The 21,588-nt window shown below is 47.2% G+C and overlaps 1 long non-coding RNA gene across 1 annotated transcript; it reads right to left on the bottom strand.

Moving 5' to 3' along the window:
* Positions 1-13,323: 13,323 nt before the first annotated feature.
* LOC135521329 (uncharacterized) lies at positions 13,324-15,443 on the bottom strand. Its single transcript, XR_010452526.1, has 3 exons — positions 15,358-15,443; positions 15,192-15,236; positions 13,324-13,404 (listed from the first exon to the last, which is right to left on the bottom strand). It is a non-coding gene; the product is annotated as an uncharacterized LOC135521329 (long non-coding RNA).
* Between the last annotated feature and the right edge of the window lie 6,145 nt (positions 15,444-21,588).

The following is a 21,588-nucleotide window of genomic DNA, read 5'->3' as shown; positions in this document are numbered from 1 at the left end:
AGCCTTGCGGAGGGAATAGCTGCACTGTTTGTATTCGGTCATGTTACCAGTCACCTTGCCCTGATTAAAAGCAGTGGTTCGCGCTTTCAGTTTCACGAGAATGCTGCCATCAATCCACGGTTTCTGGTTAGGGAATGTTTTAATCGTTGTTATGGGAACGACATCTTCAACGCACGTTCTAATGAACTCGCACACCGAATCAGCGTATTCATCAATGTTGTTGTCTGACGCAATACGAAACATGTCCCAGTCCACGTGATGGAAGCAGTCTTGGAGTGTGGAATCAGCTTGGTCGGACCAGCGTTGGACAGACATCAGCGTGGGAGCTTCTTGTTTTAGTTTCTGTCTGTAGGCAGTGATCAGCAAAATGGAGTCGTGGTCAGCTTTTCCGAAAGGAAAACACAGCTTGGCCTACAGGGCATGAGTAACTACACTGACACGAGTAACTCACACAGCTTGGCCTACAGGGCATGAGTAACTACACTGACATGAGTAACTCACACAGCTTGGCCTACAGGGCATGAGTAACTACACTGACATGAGTAACTCACACAGCTTGGCCTACAGGGCATGATTAACTACACTGACACGAGTAACTCACACAGCTTGGCCGACAGGACATGAGTAACTACACTGACATGAGTAACTCACACAGCTTGGCCTACAGGGCATGAGTAACTACACTGACATGAGTAACTCACACAGCTTGGCCTACAGGGCATGAGTAACTACACTGACATGAGTAACTCACACAGCTTGGCCTACAGGACATGAGTAACTACAGGACATGAGTAACTCACACAGCTTGGCCTACAGGACATGAGTAACTACAGGGCGTGAGTAACTACAGGGCGTGAGTGACTACAGGGCATGAGTAACTACAGGGCGTGAGTAACTACAGGGCGTGAGTAACTACAGGGCATGAGTAACTCTTACTACTTATTATGATAGCTTGAGTAAAGAGTTAAACCTTTTTTTAGTAGTCATGTTTTTCATAATTTTCCAGGATTGATGAACGTGCTTCAGTCTGTAACCTTTATAAAGTCATATGGGGTGAGAGAAGGGACAGGGAGGCAGAGAGAGAGGGAAACAGAGAGACTTGTGAAGTAGAGAAAGAGAGTGATTTTGAGAGAGGGAAAACAGATGGGAAGATTGCATTTTGGAGAGAAACGGAGCGAGAGAGGAGGAGGAGTGCAAGGCAAATCTTTTTTGTGTGTGTCTGGATAGAAGGGAGCCTCTTATACCCCTCACAGCATGAGCTTGGCCCGGGCTGCGGCCCAGTCTCGTCTGCACAGCAGGGGCCTTTCCTGAGCAGGCTGCCCAGGGGAGGGGCACCTGCTCCAGGCCTAAACACTGGCTGAGAGAAGGGTTTGGAGGGTGGGGCGGAGGGGCGAGAGGATGGAAAGACACTCAACAGTTCCAGGAAATAGACGTGCTGGATTTATGAAACTCTCAGGTAACAGAGCGATGCTCCTGAAAGAAAATATTTGTCTTCTTGCTCTCCCTGCGGACAAGAGGATAGGATGACGACACCTATCTCTGGTGTGAAATAAGACGTTTCTGGGGAGTGCAGGAGGCAGAAGTTATGGTTGGACCCGACCTGCAGGTGCTGGTTACTACCAACACAAACCCACAGTTTGTGGATTGGCTTAGCCTCCGACTGAGGCAATACTTTCCGCCGGTTTGGTTGGGTTGAATAAACACAACGTGTTTGATGTTTATCAAACACTCAGTCATCCCTGCAGACGTGAGGGATAACTTAATCATCTGATATATGGAGAATACACTGACACCCAAGGCCTGTCCAGTATGCCTGAGGCGGGCAATATTCAACGACCAACTCCACTGCCAGTACTGTCAAATCCCCAATGGCGAAAATGGAGTGAAATGTCTGTTTTGGATGAGCTTCAGTTTAACCCTCCATTTCTGTCATTTTGCTGTAAGTTTGGGATCCGTGGAGCACATTCCCACATGAACCCTACATTCTTCCCAAGAGCCAACATGTTTTTCCTTGTACAGCGTCCCTGTCTGTCAAATATGCTGTATCTCTACTGTAACGCCTAGTCCGAGAGCCCAGTTGGACTAAGAAGGTCTCCGAGACTGACTAGTTGTCTGTGACATTAAGGGTCTCAAAGTGGATGGCTATTGCATTGACTTCACAAAAGAAGCGCCCCCCCCCCCCACGGAGTGACCGCACAGAGCGCTGGGTAATAACTGCGGTGGGAACGTCACGCTCCGAGGTAACCCAGGTAAATGGAAACACATGGCGGCAAAACCCGAGACTTCAAGAGAGGCTCCCAACCATACAGACAGAACGGCCAGGACGCACATTCAGATGGCTAGAACAGTTCTGAAGTCCACAACAATTTCCACAGTTCACCCATATCGCCATGAAAGTGAATGCGTAATTTGTTGACATCACATAATTATTGAATTGACTTATCTTGTATAGCGATCTGTCAAAACAAACTTTAATTGGTTTGGGATGTTTCCAGAGGGTGTTGTTGCTGTGTATGTGGATAAAAGACCCATGGAAAAGGGTGTTTGCCCATCAGCCCACCAATCCAACGAGCTACTGCTCACCAATGTTTCTCATCATCAGTGTTTTAGGGGTCAGGTGTTACCAATATGTCTCTTAGTTACAGGACTTACCAGCTCCCTCCTTACCCCCTGTGTAGGTCCACTCTCTGCGGATTTGAGATTCCCTTCACTAAGTTACATTTAGGCCTTTCTGAATAGTAACCGAGAGAACTTTTAGGGACTGTACGTTATTTATAATGAATGACAACTGGAGAAAATCGGACCTGAAAATGGATGGCCCTCCTTCAGTAAAATAAACTTTTACCCGACCCTCCCTGAACAACTTTTACCCGACCCTCCCAGAACAACTTTTACCTGACCCTCCCAGAACAACTTTTACCCGACCCTCCCTGAACAACTTTTACCCGACCCTCCCTGAACAACTTTTACCCGACCCTCCCAGAACAACTTTTACCCGACCCTCCCTGAACAACTTTTACCCGACCCTCCCTGAACAACTTTTACCCGACCCTCCCAGAACAACTTTTACCCGACCCTCCCAGAACAACTTTTACCTGACCCTCCCAGAACAACTTTTACCCGACCCTCCCTGAACAACTTTTACCTGACCCTCCCAGAACAACTTTTACCCGTCCCTCCCTGAACGCTGAAAAAAAACAAGTGACCCTCCACTATACCCATAATAACAATTAAAACATAGTGGATAGCAGAGAACATGCCTACCGTTTACCCTCCTAGGACAGACCAGAGCCTTAGATGCAGTTTTAGAAACAGTTTTTTTCTTTTGTAAGCATTACATGACAAAGTGCCAGAAAGTTGTGATTCGCAGACCACCGGTAGGAGTGAAAAGATCTCCATTCTAATAAAAGCACGGCATAAATCTCTCATCTTCTTTGCGATCTGAGAGACGAGGATAGTCTAAGTCTGGAACAGTGCTAAAGTTGTCCAACTGTAAACATGGAGCTCAGCAGAACCAGTTACCACTGAAGTATCTGATCATACATGAATTCAAGAAAAGGTCATTTGTTTTTTAACACAGCAGCCGCCCGCATATCATCAGGTAGGCCTACAGTATAGGCACTTGTACATTTACATTTAAGTCATTTAGCAGACGCTCTTATCCAGAGCAACTTACAAATTGGTGAATTCCCCTTTCTGACATCCAGTGGAACAGCCACTTTACAATAGTGCATCTAAATCATTAAGGGGGGGGGGAGGGGGTGAGAAGGATTACTTATCCTATCCTAGGTATTCCTTGAAGAGGTGGGGTTTCAGGTGTCTCCGGAAGGTGGTGATTGACTCCGCTGTCCTGGCGTCGTGAGGGAGTTTGTTCCACCATTGGGGGGCCAGAGCAGCGAACAGTTTTGACTGGGCTGAGCGGGAACTGTACTTCCTCAGTGGTAGGGAGGCGAGCAGGCCAGAGGTGGATGAACGCAGTGCCCTTGTTTGGGTGTAGGGCCTGATCAGAGCCTGGAGGTACTGCGGTGCCGTTCCCCTCACAGCTCCGTAGGCAAGCACCATGGTCTTGTAGCGGATGCGAGCTTCAACTGGAAGCCAGTGGAGAGAGCGGAGGAGCGGGGTGACGTGAGAGAACTTGGGAAGGTTGAACACCAGACGGGCTGCGGCATTCTGGATGAGTTGTAGGGGTTTAATGGCACAGGCAGGGAGCCCAGCCAACAGCGAGTTGCAGTAATCCAGACGGGAGATGACAAGTGCCTGGATTAGGACCTGCGCCGCTTCCTGTGTGAGGCAGGGTCGTACTCTGCGGATGTTGGAGAGCATGAACCTACAGGAACGGGCCACCGCCATGATGTTGGTTGAGAACGACAGGGTGTTGTCCAGGATCACGCCAAGGTTCTTAGCGCTCTGGGAGGAGGACACAATGGAGTTGTCAACCGTGATGGCGAGATCATGGAACGGGCAGTCCTTCCCTGGGAGGAAGAGCAGCTCCGTCTTGCCGAGGTTCAGCTTGAGGTGGTGATCCGTCATCCTCACTGATATGTCTGCCAGACATGCAGAGATGCGATTCGCCACCTGGTCATCAGAAGGGGGAAAGGAGAAGATTAATTGTGTGTCGTCTGCATAGCAATGATAGGAGAGACCATGTGAGGTTATGACAGAGCCAAGTGACTTGGTGTATAGCGAGAATAGGAGAGGGCCTAGAACAGAGCCCTGGGGGACACCAGTGGTGAGAGCGCGTGGCGAGGAGACAGATTCTCGCCACGCCACCTGGTAGGAGCGACCTGTCAGGTAGGACGCAATCCAAGCGTGGGCCGCGCCGGAGATGCCCAACTCGGAGAGGGTGGAGAGGAGGATCTGATGGTTCACAGTATCGAAGGCAGCCGATAGGTCTAGAAGGATGAGAGCAGAGGAGAGAGAGTTAGCTTTAGCAGTGCGGAGCGCCTCCGTGATACAGAGAAGAGCAGTCTCAGTTGAATGACTAGTCTTGAAACCTGACTGATTTGGATCAAGAAGGTCATTCTGAGAGAGATAGCGGGAGAGCTGGCCAAGGACGGCACGTTCAAGAGTTTTGGAGAGAAAAGAAAGAAGGGATACTGGTCTGTAGTTGTTGATATCGGAGGGATCGAGTGTAGGTTTTTTCAGAAGGGGTACAACTCTCGCTCTCTTGAAGACGGAAGGGACGTAGCCAGCGGTCAGGGATGAGTTGATGAGCGAGGTGAGGTAAGGGAGAAGGTCTCCGGAAATGGTCTGGAGAAGAGAGGAGGGGATAGGGTCAAGCGGGCAGGTTGTTGGGCGGCCGGCCGTCACAAGAAGCGAGATTTCATCTGGAGAGAGAGGGGAGAAAGAGGTCAGAGCACAGGGTAGGGCAGTGTGAGCAGAACCAGCGGTGTCGTTTGACTTAGCAAATGAGGATCGGATGTCGTCGGCCTTCTTTTCAAAATGGTTGATGAAGTCATCTGCAGAGAGGGAGGAGGGGGGGGAGGAGGATTCAGGAGGGAGGAGAAGGTGGCAAAGAGCTTCCTAGGGTTAGAGGCAGATGCTTGGAATTTAGAGTGGTAGAAAGTGGCTTTAGCAGCAGAGACAGAGGAGGAAAATGTAGAGAGGAGGGAGTGAAAGGATGCCAGGTCCGCAGGGAGGCGAGTTTTCCTCCATTTCCGCTCGGCTGCCCGGAGCTCTGTTCTGTGAGCTCGCAATGAGTCGTCGAGCCACGGAGCGGGAGGGGAGGACCGAGCCGGCCTGGAGGATAGGGGACATAGAGAGTCAAAGGATGCAGAAAGGGAAGAGAGGAGGGTTGAGGAGGCAGAATCAGGAGATAGGTTGGAGAAGGTATGAGCAGAGGGAAGAGATGATAGGATGGAAGAGGAGAGAGTAGCGGGGGAGAGAGAGCGAAGGTTGGGACGGCGCGATACCATCCGAGTAGGGGCAGTGTGGGAAGTGTTGGATGAGAGCGAGAGGGAAAAGGATACAAGGTAGTGGTCGGAGACTTGGAGGGGAGTTGCAATGAGGTTAGTGGAAGAACAGCATCTAGTAAAGATGAGGTCGAGCGTATTGCCTGCCTTGTGAGTAGGGGGAAGGTGAGAGGGTGAGGTCAAAAGAGGAGAGGAGTGGAAAGAAGGAGGCAGAGAGGAATGAGTCAAAGGTAGACGTGGGGAGGTTAAAGTCGCCCAGGACTGTGAGAGGTGAGCCGTCCTCAGGAAAGGAGCTTATCAAGGCATCAAGCTCATTGATGAACTCTCCGAGGGAACCTGGAGGGTGATAAATGATAAGGATGTTAAGCTTGAAAGGGCTAGTAACTGTGACAGCATGGAATTCAAAGGAGGCGATAGACAGATGGGTAAGGGGAGAGAGAGAGAATGACCACTTGGGAGAGATGAGGATCCCGGTGCCACCACCCCGCTGACCAGAAGCTCTCGGGGTGTGCGAGAACACGTGGGCGGACGAAGAGAGAGCAGTAGGAGTAGCAGTGTTATCTGTGGTGATCCATGTTTCCGTCAGTGCCAAGAAGTTGAGGGACTGGAGGGAGGCATAGGCTGAGATGAACTCTGCCTTGTTGGCCGCAGATCGGCAGGTCCAGAGGCTACCGGAGACCTGGAACTCCACGTGGGTCGTGCGCGCTGGGACCACCAGGTTAGGGTGGCCGCGGCCACGCGGTGTGGAGCGTTTGTATGGTCTGTGCAGAGAGGAGAGAACAGGGATAGATAGACACATAGTTGGCAGGCTACAGAAGAGGCTACGCTAATGCAAAGGAGATTGGAATGACAAGTGGACTACACGTCTCGAATGTTCAGAAAGTTAAGCTTACATAGCAAGAATCTTATTGACTAAAATGATTGAAATGATACAGTACTGCTGGAGTAGGCTAGCTGGCAGTGGCTGCGTTGTTGACTTTGTAGGCTAGCTGGTAGTGGCTGCGATGTTGACACTACACTAATCAAGTTGTTCCGTCGAGTGTAATAGTTTCTACAGTGCCGCTATTCGGGGGCTAGCTGGCTAGCTAGCAGTGTTGATTGCGTTACGTTACGTTAAAAGAACGACAATAGCTGGCTAGCTAACCTAGAAAATCGCTCTAGACTACACAATTGTCTTAGAAACAAAGACGGCTATGTAGCTAGCTAGCTACGATCAAACAAATCAAACCGTTGTACTGTAATAGTTTCTACAGTGCTGCTATTCGGGGGCTAGCTGGCTAGCTAGCAGTGTTGATTGCGTTACGTTACGTTAAAAGAACGACAATAGCTGGCTAGCTAACCTAGAAAATCGCTCTAGACTACACAATTGTCTTAGATACAAAGACAGCTATGTAGCTAGCTAGCTACGATCAAACAAATCAAACCGTTGTACTGTAATGAAGTGAAATGAAAATGTGATACTACCTGTGGAGCGAAGCGAAATGTTGACCGGGTAGTTGAAGTTCTATTCGGTAGAGGTTGGCTAGCTGTTGGCTAGCTAGCTAGCAGCATCTCCTACGTTAAGGACGACAAATAGCTGGCTAGCTAACCTCGGTAAATTAAGATAATCACTCTAAGTCTACACACTCTAAACTACACAATTATCTTGGATACGAAGACAGCGAAGACAACTATGTAGCTAGCTAACACTACACTAATCGAGTCGTTCAGTTGAGTGCAATAGTTTCTACAGTGCTGGTGGACAGTGGACGTTAGCTAGCTGCTTAGCTAGCTGCTGGGCAGATAGCAGTGTAGACTACGTTAGGACGACGAAATACGATAATTACGCAATTATCTTTGATACAAAGACGGCTATGTAGCTAGCTAAGAAGAAATTGCTAAGATTAGACAAATCAAACCGTTGTACTATAATGAAATGTAATGAAAAATGTAATGAAAAGTTATACTACCTGCGGACCGAAGTGTAGATGCGACCGCTCGCTCCAACCCGGAACCGGAACAAATGTATTCTATTTTATTCCATGATATTGTTATCACAAAATAGATGTGTGTTTACTGTGATTAGGGCATAAGAGCATCTGTTAGGTTAAATGAACTAGGCATGCATGGCTCACCGCATGATCCTCAAACCAAAGACCGGCCAAACTCATGTTTCTAAAAGTCAATTCAAAGGCATTGTAGAATGACTCTATAGCCTAATAAGACATAAGGGTCAGGTTGGGACTTTCATGAGGAATGTGGTGAAGGACAAATGCACTTGTTTTGATTGATGTGTAATTTTATCTGCTGCTTTTGAATTTGATTTGTTGAAATGTGAAATTGTAAATTGATTGTGTTGTTTTGATTCTGATTATGTTGATTTATTGTTCCCAGGGCAACCTTCAAAATAAAACCCTGGTTTCAATGGGTTTCCCCTGGTTAAATGAAGGTCAAATAAATAATAATAATATAGCCTAAATTATTATTTTTCTTTCTTAAGTTACCCAGCTTGCTCCTGACTGATTTAGAGTTAGTGTATTGTTTTATAGCCTGTTGACATTTTAGACGTCAATTGATAGTGACAGAATTACACATTACTTCAAAGTAACATTTTTGTCTCCTCTGCAATAGGTTGTAGTACATCCTCTGAATGTCGTAGTGACAAACCAAAGTTGTCCCATATGCATCATAGTCACGACTTTCCCCGGCATTTTACAGTTTGTTTAAAGCATAAAGTATTGCAAACTAAAGTGTCGTTATAGATTGCTGCATATAATAAGGTCCACAAAAGCTAACAAGAGGTAGGTATTTTCTTTAAAACTTCTTCAGGATCGGTGTCCCGTCCATGGAACGGTTGAGCTAACGTAGGCTAATGCGATTAGCATGAGGTTGTACTTAACAAGAACATTTCCCAGGACATAGACATATCTGATATTGTCAGAAAGCTTAAATTCTTGTTAATCTAACGGCACTGTCCAATTTACAGTAGCTATTACAGTAAAAGAACACCATGCTATTGTTTGTGGAGAGTGCACAATTTTGAACATAAAGTTATTAAAAAACAAATTAGGCACATTTGGGCAGTCTTGACCCAACATTTTGAACAGAAATGCAATGGTTCATTGGATCAGTCTAAAACTTTGCACATACACTGCTGCCATCGAGTGACACATCTAAATTGCACCTGGGCTGGAATAATACATTATGGCCTTTCTCTTGCATTTCAAAGATGATGGTACAAAAAAAATACAAAAGAGCAGTTGTCTTTTGTATTATCTTTTACCATATCTATTGTGGTATTCTCCTACATTCCTTTCACATTTCCACAAACTTCAAAGTGTTTCCTTTCAAATGGTACCAAGAATATGCATGTCCTTTCTACAGGCAGTTAGATTTGGGTAAGTCATTTTAGGTGAAAAATTGAAAAAAGGGGGTGGATCCTTTAAAAAAAGTCACAATACCCTCACATACCCCCTCAACTCGAGCACTGGTTTGGACTTAACACATCAAGCCCTTTATTGACACTGAGATATTTAAGGAGTGCATGGTGACTGAAGGAATTGGCTGATAAAATCTATGGATTGTAGAGTAATTTTGTCTATCAAACAGGTAGACATACCTCTTATTTCTTGAATAGGAAGAATTGGGCTCCTACACAAAGCCCTCTTGTTGTTAATAGCCTAAAGTCAAATTAAAATCAACACTGTTTAAATTAATTAGGCCTTCTCGAATTAGCATTTCAGCACCCATGCACTGTCCATGCTGCCGCTTCATAGTAATGTAAAGTTATGTAAATTAGTATTCACACCCCTTGACTTTTTCCACATGTTGTGTTACAGCCTGTATTAAAAAATACCCTATAATGTCAAAGTGGAATTATATTTTTCTAAATGTTTACAAATGAATTAAAATAAAAAGCTGACATGTCTTGTGTCTTTAAGTTTTCAACCCCTTTGTTATGGCAAGCCTAAATAAGTTCAGGAGTAAAAATGTGCTTAACAAGTCACATAATAATTTGCATGGAATAATTGTGTTTGACATGATTTTTGAATGACTACCTCATCTCTGTACCCCACACATACAATTATCTGTAAGGAATTTCAAACATAGATTCAACCACAAAGACCAGGGAGGTTTTCCAATGCTTCACAAAGAAGGGCACCTAGTGGTATATGGGTATACAAAAAACACACAAAAAAACAGACATTGAATAGTCCTTTGAGCAGGTGAAGTTATTAATTACAGTTTGGATGGTGTATCGATACACCCAGTCACTACAAAGATACAGGCGTCCATCCTAACTCAGTTGTCAGAGAAGAAGGAAAGGGATTTCACCATAAGGCCAATGGTGATTTTTAAAACAGTTGCAGAGTTTAATGGCTGTGATAGGAGAAAACTGAGGATGGATCAACAACATTGTAGTTATTCCACAAATCTAACCTAATTGACAGAGTAAAAAGAAGGAAGCCTGTACAGAATAAAAATATTTCAAACATCCTGTTTGCAACAAGGCACTAAAGTAATACTGCTAAAAATGTGGCTAAGCAATTAACTTTTTGTCCAGAAGGCAAAGTGTTATGTTTGGGGCAAATCTAATACATTACAGAGTACCACTCTCCATATCTTCAAGCATAGTGGTGGCTGAATCATGTTAATGAATATCAAAGATTCAAACCATCTGCCTCCCATGTCTACATCTGGGTCTCGCCTTATACCCTTATAGTGGAACGTAGTCTGAACCAGGTTTTACATTTAGCCTGTGCTTAGCTCTTTTCTGTACATTTTGTATCCTGAAAAACGTGTCATTCCTTAATGATTTACAAGCATTATCTTAGTCAATCCAAAAGGAGTAGGCAAGAGAATGGTCGTGGACAGGCAAAAGGTCAAACCAGTTCAGAGTCCAGGAGGTACAGAGTGGCAGAGAGGCTCGAGGTCAGGCAGGCGGGAATGGAATCCAGAAAACAGACAAGGGTCAAACCAGTTCAGAGTCCAGGAGGTACAGAGTGGCAGACAGGCTCGAGGTCAGGCAGGCGGGAATGGAATCCAGAAAACAGACAAGGGTCAAACCAGTTCAGAGTCCAGGAGGTACAGAGTGGCAGAGAGGCTCGAGGTCAGGCAGGCGGGAATGGAATCCAGAAAACAGACAAGGGTCAAACCAGTTCAGAGTCCAGGAGGTACAGAGTGGCAGAGAGGCTCGAGGTCAGGCAGGCGGGAATGGAATCCAGAAAACAGACAAGGGTCAAACCAGTTCAGAGTCCAGGAGGTACAGAGTGGCAGACAGGCTCGAGGTCAGGCAGGCGGGAATGGAATCCAGAAAACAGACAAGGGTCAAACCAGTTCAGAGTCCAGGAGGTACAGAGTGGCAGAGAGGCTCGAGGTCACGCAGGCGGGAATGGAATCCAGAAAACAGACAAGGGTCAAACCAGTTCAGAGTCCAGGAGGTACAGAGTGGCAGAGAGGCTCGAGGTCAGGCAGGCGGGAATGGAATCCAGAAAACAGACAAGGGTCAAAACCTTGTGTAGATGGGTGAAAGAAAACAATCTATCTAACCTATTTTGTATTCAGGTTGTAACACAACAAAATGTGGAATAAGTCAAGGGGTGTGAATACTTTCTGAAGGCCCTGTAACTTTGCCCTGTGATTCTCAGAGCATGCTCATCATATAGCCTATAGTATAGGGTATGGAACATTTGATGGAGACCACACTAGGCGGACTCTATTGCACGCTCAGCAGAGAATCAGGTATGAGGGGCAGCATTGGGCAACTCATTCTCAAACACAGAGTAATATGACATTTAATTGATTACAAATTACATTACCCTCCCCTGGACTAAATAAAACAAATGTTAAACCCTCCCCTTGAAAAAGTACAACCATCCCCGATTTTCCTCTGGGTAACAATTGTGTACATTTCAACCACTACCTTATGTCCTTGAATGCCACATGATTTGAATGGACAGAGGAAAAGCATCATTCATCAGTAATGTAATATTAGACCGGCCTTTTACCTTCTGCAATTCATTTAAAATCCTACTTGATGGATCTGTGTTGACCCTGAACCATTCATCTAAAGGAGAATATCTCTGAGGGACTGGGATGGATAAAGTGCCCTTCTGTCTGTTTCTTTAACTCTGGAGTTAATGGTCACATCATACAGAGGACAGAACCATAGTATGATAATATAACTGATATAATTGGATATTTCTATTATATTATTTCAATAGGATGTTACGACTAAACGTTGTATTGAATCAAATAATGTCAATTATGACATACAGTGCATTCAGAAAGTATTCAGACCCCTTGACTTTTCCACATTTTGTTACATTACAGCCTTTTTCTAAAATGGATGAAATAAAAAAAATCCTCTAGAATCTACACACAATACCCCATAACTACAAAGCGAAAACAAGTCAAATGTTTGCAAATGTATTACAAATAAAAAACAAAAGTATTCAGACCCATTGCTATGAGACTCGAAATTGAACTCGGATGCATCCTGTTTCCATTGATCGTCCTTGAGATGTTTCTACAACTTGATTGGAGTCCACCTGTGGTAAATTCAATTGATGGGACATGATTTGGAAAGGCACACACCTGTCTTTATAAGGTCCCACAGTTGACAGTGCATGTCAGAGCAAAAACCAAGCCATGAGGTAGAAGGATTTGTCCATAGAGCTCCTAGACAGGATTCTGTCGAGGCACAGATCTGGGGAAGGGTACCAAAAAATGTCTGCAGTGTTGTAGGTCCCCAAGAACACAGTGGCCTCCATCATTCTTAAATGGAACAAGTTTAGAGTAAGCTTAGAGTAGAGCTGGCCGTCTGGCCAAACTGAGCAATCTGGGGAGAAGGGCCTTGGTCAGGGAGGTGACCAAGAACCCAATGGTCACTCTGACAGAGCTCCAGAGTTCCTCTGTGGAGATGGGAGAACCTTCCAGAAGGACAACCATCTCTGCAGCACTCCACCAATCAGGCCTTTATAGTAGAGTGGCCAGAAGGAAGCCACTCCTCAGTAAAAGGCACATGACAGCCCACTTGGAGTTTGCCAAAAAGGTACCTAAAGACTCAGAACATGAGTCACTGGTCTGATGAAACCAAGATTGAACTCTTGAATGCTTAGCGTCACATCTGGAGGAAACCAGGCACCATTCCTACGATGAAGCATCGTAGTGGCAGCATCATGCTTTGGGGGTGTTTTTCAGTGGCAGGGACTGGGAGACTAGTCAGGATCGAGGGAAATATGAACGGAGCAAAGTACAGAGAGATCCTTGGTGAAAACCTGCTCCAGAGCACGCAGGACCTCAGACTGGGGCGAAGGTTCACCTTCCACCAGGACAGAGACCCTAAGCACACAGCCAAGAAAACGCTGGAGTGGCTTTGGGTCAAGTCTCTGAATGTCCTTGAGTGGCCCAGCCAGAGACCGGACTTGAACCCGATCCAACATCTCTGGAGAGACCTGACAATAGCTGTTCAGCGACGCTCCTCATCCAACCTGACAGAGCTTGAGAGGATCTGCAGAAAATAATGTAAGAAACTATCAAAATAAAGGTGTACCATGCTTTTAGCGTCATACCCAAGAAGACTCAAGGCTGTAATCTCTTCCAAAGATGCTTCAACAAGTACTGAGTAAAGAGTCTGAATACTTATGTAAATGTAATATTTTTATTTTTTTAAATAAATTGGCAAAAATGTATAAAAAATGTTTTTTTGCTTTGTGAAGTTGAGATAGAGGTGTAGACAGAGAGATAAGGAGAGGTGAAGACAGAGGGATAAAAAGAGAGAGGTAAAGACAGAGAGATAAGGAGAGAGAGGTGAAGACAGAGGGATAAGGAGAGATGAGGTGAAGACAGAGGGATAAGGAGAGAGAGGTGAAGACAGAGGGATAAGAAAAGAGAGGTGAAGACAGAGAGGTAAAGAGAGATGAGGTGAAGACAGAGAGATAAGGAGAGAGAGGTGAAGACAGAGGGCTTAAGGAGAGATGAGGTGAAGACAGAGTGATAAGGAGAGAGAGGTGAAGACAGAGGGATAAGAAAAGAGAGGTGAAGACAGAGAGGTAAAGAGAGATGAGGTGAAGACAGAGAGATAAGGAGAGAGAGGTGACGACAGGGGGATAAGGAGAGATGAGGTGAAGACAGAGGGATAAGGAGAGAGAGGTGAATACAGAGGGATAAGGAGAGAGGTGAAGACAGAGAGATACGGAGAGAGAGGTGAAGACAGAGGGCTTAAGGAGAGAGAGGTGACGACAGGGGGATAAGGAGAGATGAGGTGAAGACAGAGGGATAAGGAGAGAGAGGTGAATACAGAGGGATAATGAGAGAGGTGAAGACAGAGAGATACGGAGAGAGAGGTGAATACAGAGCGATAAGGAGAGAGAGGTGAAGACAGAGGGATAAGGAGAGAGAAGTGAAGACAGAGAGATAAGGAGAGAGAGGTGAAGATAGAGGGATAAGGAGAGAGAGGTGAAGACAGGGATAAGGAGAGAGAGATAAGGAGAGAAAGGTGAAGACGGGGGATAAGGAGAGAGGAGGTGAAGACGGAAGGATAAGGAGAGAGAGGTGAAGACAGTGAGATAAGGAGAGAGAGGTGAAGACAGAGGGATAAGGAGAGAGAGGTGAAGACAGAGGGATACGGAGAGAGGAGGTGAAGACAGAGAGATATGGAGAGGTGAAGACAGAGGGATAAGGAGAGAGAGGTGAAGACAGAGGGATAAGGAGATAAAGGTGAAGACAGAGAGATAAGGAGAAGTGAAGACAGAGGGATAAACAGAGAGATGTGAAGACAGAGGGATAAGGAGAGATGAGGTGAGGACAGAGGGATAAGGAGAGATGAAGTGAAGACAGAGGGATAAGGAGAGAGGTGAAGACAGAGGGATAAGGAGAGAGGAGGTAAAGACAGAGACATAAGGAGAGAGAGGTGAAGACAGAGGGATAACGAGAGAGAGGTGAAGACAGAGGGATAACGAGAGAAAGGTGAAGACAGAGGGATAAGGAGAGAGGTGAAGACAGAGGGATAATGAGAGAGGAGGTAAAGACAGAGACATAAGGAGAGAGAGAGGTGAAGACAGAGGGATAAGGAGAGAGAGGTGAAGACAGAGGGATAAGGAGAGAGGTGAAGACAGAAAGATAATGAGAGAGAGGTGAAGACAGAGAGATAAGGAGAGAGGAGGTAAAGACATAGAGATAATGAGAGAGAGGTGAAGACAGAGAGATAAGGAGAGAAAGGTGAAGACAGAGAGATAAGGAGAGAGAGGTGAAGACAGAGAGATCAGGAGAGAAAGGTGAAGACAGAGTGTAACTGACCTGTGTGAGCCATACGTTGGTGGTCATAACCTGCTCTCTCTCGTGCTGCAATAGAAAGAGGAACACAGCAACATTATTGGGGTGGGTTAGAGACATTATTATGTTCTGAGGTGGGTGGGTTAGAGACAGTTCATGGGCCACCCCACACACACAGACACATACTCACCACACTGATGAGCTGGGCCAGTGACACCATCCGCTGAACTGTCACCAGCTCAGAACGATTGGTCGCTGGGCGGATCAGTTTGTTATAGTGGGCGGGGTTTAGAAGGTACTCCACCAGCCGCTTTTCAGTATCCGCCCCCAGGCTGCCTGAAAAGAAAGAAATAATTGGTTCACAGACATGTCCATCAAATGCTTTCTATGGTGATAACAACAACAACAAAAAAACAAGAACAAAGGATATAGCTGAAACTGTTTAATGGGGAGGCCTTGTGATGAAGCTGTATGTTAGTCTGCTCGATAACATTGTGTTCAGTATAAAGCTGGGAGTCTATGAGGCATGATGGTATTCCTCTCTGCCTGCTGGAACATGTCAGCACAGCTCTAGTCTCTCCCTGGCTCAGGAGCTGACATCATATCAATGAGTCAAGCAGTCTTACTGTCTCTCCCTCTCTCCCTCTCTCCCTCTCTCCCTCTCTCCCTCTCTCCTCTACTGTCTATTTCTCTCCTCCTCCATCTCACTTTTCCTCCGACTCTTTCTCTTCCCCCGTCATCACCCCACTCCCACACCCTCTCAGGTTGTTGTCATATCACTGAAGTGGCCTGGTTTTGGCAGAGCTGTCACAATACCACACAAAGTGGAGGATAAATACTGCTGCAGGAGACACACCACAATAACTCTCTCTCTCTCCCCTTCCCTTTATCTTTATCTCTCTCTCTCTCTCTCCCTTTCCCTTTATCTCTCTCTCTCTCCTACTCTCTCTCCCCCTCTCCCCTTCCCTTTATCTCTCTCTCCTACTCTCTCTCTCTCCCTCTCCCCTTTCCTTTATCTCTCTCTCTCCTACTCTCTCTCCCCTTCTCTTTATCTCTCTCTCTCCTACTCTCTCTCCTACTCTCTCCCCTTCCCTTTATCTCTCTCTCTCCTACTCTCTCTCCTACTCTCTCCCCTTCCCTTTATCTCTCTCTCTCCCCTTCCCTTTATCTCTCTCTCCCTCTCCCTCTCTCTCTCTCTCTCTCTCCCCTTCCCTTTATCTCTCTCTCTCTCCCCTTCCCTTTATCTCTCTCTCCCTCCCCTTCCCTTTATCAATCTCTCTCTCTCCTACTCTCTCTCTCCCCCTCTCCCCTTCCCTTTATCTTTCTCCTACTCTCTCTCTCTCTCCTACTCTCTCTCTCCCCCTCTCCCCTTCCCTTTATCTCTCCCCTACTCTCTCCCTCTCCCCTTCCCTTTATCTCTATCTCCTACTCTCTCTCTCCCCTTCCCTTTATCTCTCTCTCTCTCTCCTACTCTCTCTCTCCCCCTCTCCCCTTCCCTTTATCTCTCTCTCCTACTCTCTCTCTCTCTCCCTCTCCCCTTCCCTTTAACTCTCTCTCCCCTTCCCTTTAACTCTCTCTCTCCCCTTCCCTTTATCTCTCTCTCTCTCTCTCTCCCCTTCCCTTTATCTCTCTCTCTCCTACTCTCTCTCCCCTTCCCTTTATCTCTCTCTCTCCTACTCTCTCTCTCCCCCTCTCCCCTACCCTTTATCTCTCTGTCCTACTCTCTCTCCCTCTCCCCTTCCCTTTATCTCTCTCTCCTACTCTCTCTCTCCCCCTCTCCCATTCCCTTTATCTCCCTCTCGCTCCCCTTCCCTTTATCTCTCTCTCCTACTCGCTCTCTCCTACTCTCTCTCCCCTTCCCTTTATCTCTCTCTCTCTCCTACTCTCTCTCCTACTCTCTCCCCTTCCCTTTATCCCTCTCTCTCTCTCTCTCCCCCTCTCCCCTTCCCTTTATCTCTCTCTCCTACTCTCTCTCTCCCTCTCCCCTTCCCTTTATCTCCCTCTCGCTCCCCTTCCCTTTATCTCTCTCTCCTACTCGCTCTCTCCTACTCTCTCTCCCCTTCCCTTTATCTCTCTCTCTCTCTCTCCTACTCTCTCCCCTTCCCTTTATCTCTCTCTCTCTCTCTCCTTCCCTTTATCTCTCTCTCTCTCCCCTTCCATTTATCTCTCTCTCTCCCCTTCCCTTTATCTCTCTCTCTCTCCCCTTCCCTTTATCTCTCTCTCTCCTACTCTCTCTCCCCTTCCCTTTATCTCTCTCTCTCCTACTCTCTCTCTCCCCCTCTCCCCTACCCTTTATCTCTCTGTCCTACTCTCTCTCCCTCTCCCCTTCCCTTTATCTCTCTCTCCTACTCTCTCTCCCCCTCTCCCATTCCCTTTATCTCCCTCTCGCTCCCCTTCCCTTTATCTCTCTCTCTTACTCGCTCTCTCCTACTCTCTCTCCCCTTCCCTTTATCTCTCTCTCTCTCTCCTACTCTCTCCCCTTCCCTTTATCCCTCTCTCTCTCTCTCTCTCTCTCCTACTCTCTCTCTCCCCCTCTCCCCTTCCCTTTATCTCTCTCTCCTACTCTCTCTCTCCCTCTCCCCTTCCCTTTATCTCCCTCTCGCTCCCCTTCCCTTTATCTCTCTCTCCTACTCGCTCTCTCCTACTCTCTCTCCCCTTACCTTTATCTCTCTCTCTCTCTCTCCTACTCTCTCTCCTACTCTCTCCCCTTCCCTTTATCTCTCTCTCTCCCCTTCCCTTTATCTCTCTCTCTCTCTCTCTCTCCCTTTCTCCCCTTCCCTTTATCTCTCTCTCTCCTACTCGCTCTCTCCTACTCTCTCTCCCCTTCCCTTTATCTCTCTCTCTCTCTCCTACTCTCTCCCCTTCCCTTTATCTCTCTCTCTCTCTCCTTCCCTTTATCTCTCTCTCTCTCCCCTTCCATTTATCTCTCTCTCTCCCCTTCCCTTTATATCTCTCTCTCTCTCCCCTTCCCTTTATCTCTCTCTCTCTCCCCTTCCCTTTATCTCTCAACTTCCCTTTAACTCTCTCCCCTTCCCTTTATCTCTCTCTCTCTCTCCCCTTCCCTTTATCTCTCTCTCTCTGTCCTACTCTCACTCTCCCCCTCCCCCTTCCCTTTATCTCTCTCTCCTACTCTCTCTCTCTCCCTCTCCCCTTCCCTTTATCTCTCTCTCCTACTCTCTCTCTCCCTCTCCCCTTCCCTTTACCTCTCTCTCTCCCCTTCCCTTCCCTTTAACTCTCTCTCTCCCTCTCCCCTTCCCTTTAACTCTCTCTCTCCCTCTCCCCTTCCCTTTAACTCTCTCTCTCTCCCCTTCCCTTTATCTCTCTCTCTCTCCCCTTCCCTTTATCTCTCTCTCTCTCCTACTCTCTCTCCCCTTCCCTTTATCTCTCTCTCTCTCCTACTCTCTCTCCCCTTCCCTTTATCTCTCTCTCTCTCTCTCCTACTTTCTCTCTCCCCCTCTCCCCTTCCCTTTATCTCTCTCTCCTACTCTCTCCCTCTCCCCTTCCCTTTATCTCTCTCTCTCCCCTTCCCTTTATCTCTCTCTCTCTCCTACTCGCTCTCTCCTACTCTCTCTCCCCTTCCCTTTATCTCTCTCTCCTACTCTCTCTCCTACTCTCTCCCCTTCCCTTTATCTCTCTCTCTCTCCTACTCTCTCCCCTTCCCTTTATCTCTCTCTCTCCCCTTCCTTTATAAAGTGTTGTAACAATGTACAAATAGTTAAAGTACACAAGGGAAAATAAATAAGCATAATTATGGGGTATTGTGTGTAGATTGAAGATTTTTACATTTATCAATTGTAGAATAAGGCTATAATGTAATAAAATGTGTAAAAAGTCAAGGTGTCTGAATACTTTCCGAATGCACTGTATACACTGCTCAAAGAAATAAAGGGAACACTTAAACAACACAATGTAACTCCAAGTCAATCACACTTCTGTGAAATCAAACTGTCCACTTAGGAAGCAACACTGATTGACAATAAATTTCACATGCTGTTGTGCAAATGGAATAGACAACAGGTGGAAATTATAGGCATTTAGCAAGACACCCCCAATAAAGGAGTGGTTCTGCAGGTGGTGACCACAGACCACTTCTCAGTTCCTATGCTTCCTGGCTGATGTTTTGGTCACTTTTGAATGCTGGCGGTGCTTTCACTCTAGTGGTAGCATGAGACGGAGTCTACAACCCACACAAGTGGCTCAGGTAGTGCAGCTCATCCAGGATGGCACATCAATGTGAGCTGTGGCAAGAAGGTTTGCTGTGTCTGTCAGCGTAGTGTCCAGAGCATGGAGGCGCTACCAGGAGACAGACCAGTACAGCAGGAGACGTGGAGGAGGCCGAAGGAGGGCAACAACCCAGCAGCAGGACCGCTACCTTCGCCTTTGTGCAAGGAGGAGCAGGAGGAGCACTGCCAGAGCCCTGCAAAATGACCTCCAGCAGGCCACAAATGTGCATGTGTCTGCTCAAACGGTCAGAAACAGACTGCATGAGGGTGGTATGAGGGCCCGACGTCCACAGGTGGGGGTTGTGCTTACAGCCCAACACCGTGCAGGACATTTGGCATTTGCCAGAGAACACCAAGATTGGCAAATTCGCCACTGGCGCCCTGTGCTCTTCATAGATGAAAGCAGGTTCACACTGAGCACATGTGACAGACGTGACAGAGTCTGGAGACGCCGTGGAGAACGTTCTGCTGCCTGCAACATCCTCCAGCATGACCGGTTTGGCGGTGGGTCAGTCATGGTGTGGGGTGGCATTTCTTTGGGGGGCCACACAGCCCTCCATGTGCTCGCTAGAGGTAGCCTGACTACCATTAGGTACCGAGATGAGATCCTCAGACCCCTTGTGAGACCATATGCTGGTGCGGTTGGCCCTGGGTTCCTCCTAATGCAAAACAATGCTAGACCTCATGTGGCTGGAGTGTGTCAGCAGTTCCTGCAAGAGGAAGGCATTGATGCTATGCATTGATGTTACTGTCACGGATCCCTCCGGAACTTTCATTGCACACACCTGTCCCCTATTCCCACTGATTAGTAGCGTGACATGCATCAACAAGTCCATTGTTCTTCTCCCCTCTCTTAAATGCACCCATGCAATACTTCTAAACAAATCCCTCCCACCACCCAACCCCCTATCCCTCCCACCACCCAGCCCCCTATCCCTCCCATCACCCAGCCCCCTATCCCTCCCACCACCCAACCCCCTATCCCTCCCACCACCCAACCCCCTATCCCTCCCACCACCCAACCCCCTATCCCTCCCACCACCCAGCCCTTTATCCCTCCCACCACCCAGACCCTAACCCTCCCACCTCCCAGCCCCTATCCCCCCACCCAGCCGCCTATCCCACCACCCAGCCCCCTATCCCCCCCAACCTCACTCCTCTCTGTCAAACAACAATATTTGCTCATCTGCATCAAAGAGCCACAGGGTTTTGTTGGGTGTACAGTGCAGTCAGTGTTTGAGTCAGACACAGACAGACATGCCGTTGCTACAAGGAAACACACAGAGAGAGACTGCCCAACGAACACACACAGGGAAGGGGAAGACCTGAGAGACTCACAGACACGCTGACACAGACACACAAATAAAAGTATGAGTGCAAACTCAAATCCAGGGATTTTTCCACTCAGCACTTTCTTCTTGGCCTTTCATTCTCTGCTTTTTTCTCTCTTTTTCTGTCGCTCCTTCTTCTCGCCTTCTGTCCCCCTCCTTCCCTCTACATCTCTTTGCTCTCTCTCTCTGGCCATCCCTGTTTTTCTCACTGTCTCAATCTCTCTGGCCATCCCTCTTTTTCTCACTGTCTCTCTCTCTCTCTGGCATCCCTCTTTTTCTCACTGTCTCTCTCTCTCTGGCATCCCTCTTTTTCTCACTGTCTCTCTCTCTCTCTGGCATCCCTCTTTTTCTCACTGTCTCTCTCTCTCTCTGGCCATCCCTCTACATCTCTTTGCTCTCTCTCTCTGGCCATCCCTCATTTTCTCACTGTCTCTCTCTCTCTCTCTGGCCATCCCTCTACATCTCTTTGCTCTCTCTCTCTGGCCATCCCTATTTTTCTCACTGTCTCTCTCTCTCTCTGGCCAACCCTCTTTCTCTCACTGTCTCTCTCTCTCTGGCCATCCCTCTTTTTCTCACTGTCTCTCTCTCTCTGGCCAACCCTCTTTCTCTCACTGTCTCACTCTCTCTGGCCATCCCTCTTTTTCTCACTGTCTCTCTCTCTCTGGCCAACCCTCTTTCTCTCACTCTCTCTCTCTCTCTGGCCATCCCTCTTTTTCTCACTGTCTCTCTCTCTCTGGCCAACCCTCTTTCTCTCACTGTCTCTCTCTCTGGCCATCCCTCTTTTTCTCACTGTCTCTCTCTCTCTTGCCAACCCTCTTTCTCTCACTGTCTCACTCTCTCTGGCCATCCCTCTTTTTCTCACTGTCT

Source organism: Oncorhynchus masou, chromosome 29, assembly GCF_036934945.1.
Source record: "Oncorhynchus masou masou isolate Uvic2021 chromosome 29, UVic_Omas_1.1, whole genome shotgun sequence".
Lineage (NCBI taxonomy): Eukaryota > Metazoa > Chordata > Actinopteri > Salmoniformes > Salmonidae > Oncorhynchus > Oncorhynchus masou.
The sequence above is the reverse complement of the archived record's forward strand: the minus strand, read 5'-3'. Positions and strand labels throughout refer to the sequence as shown.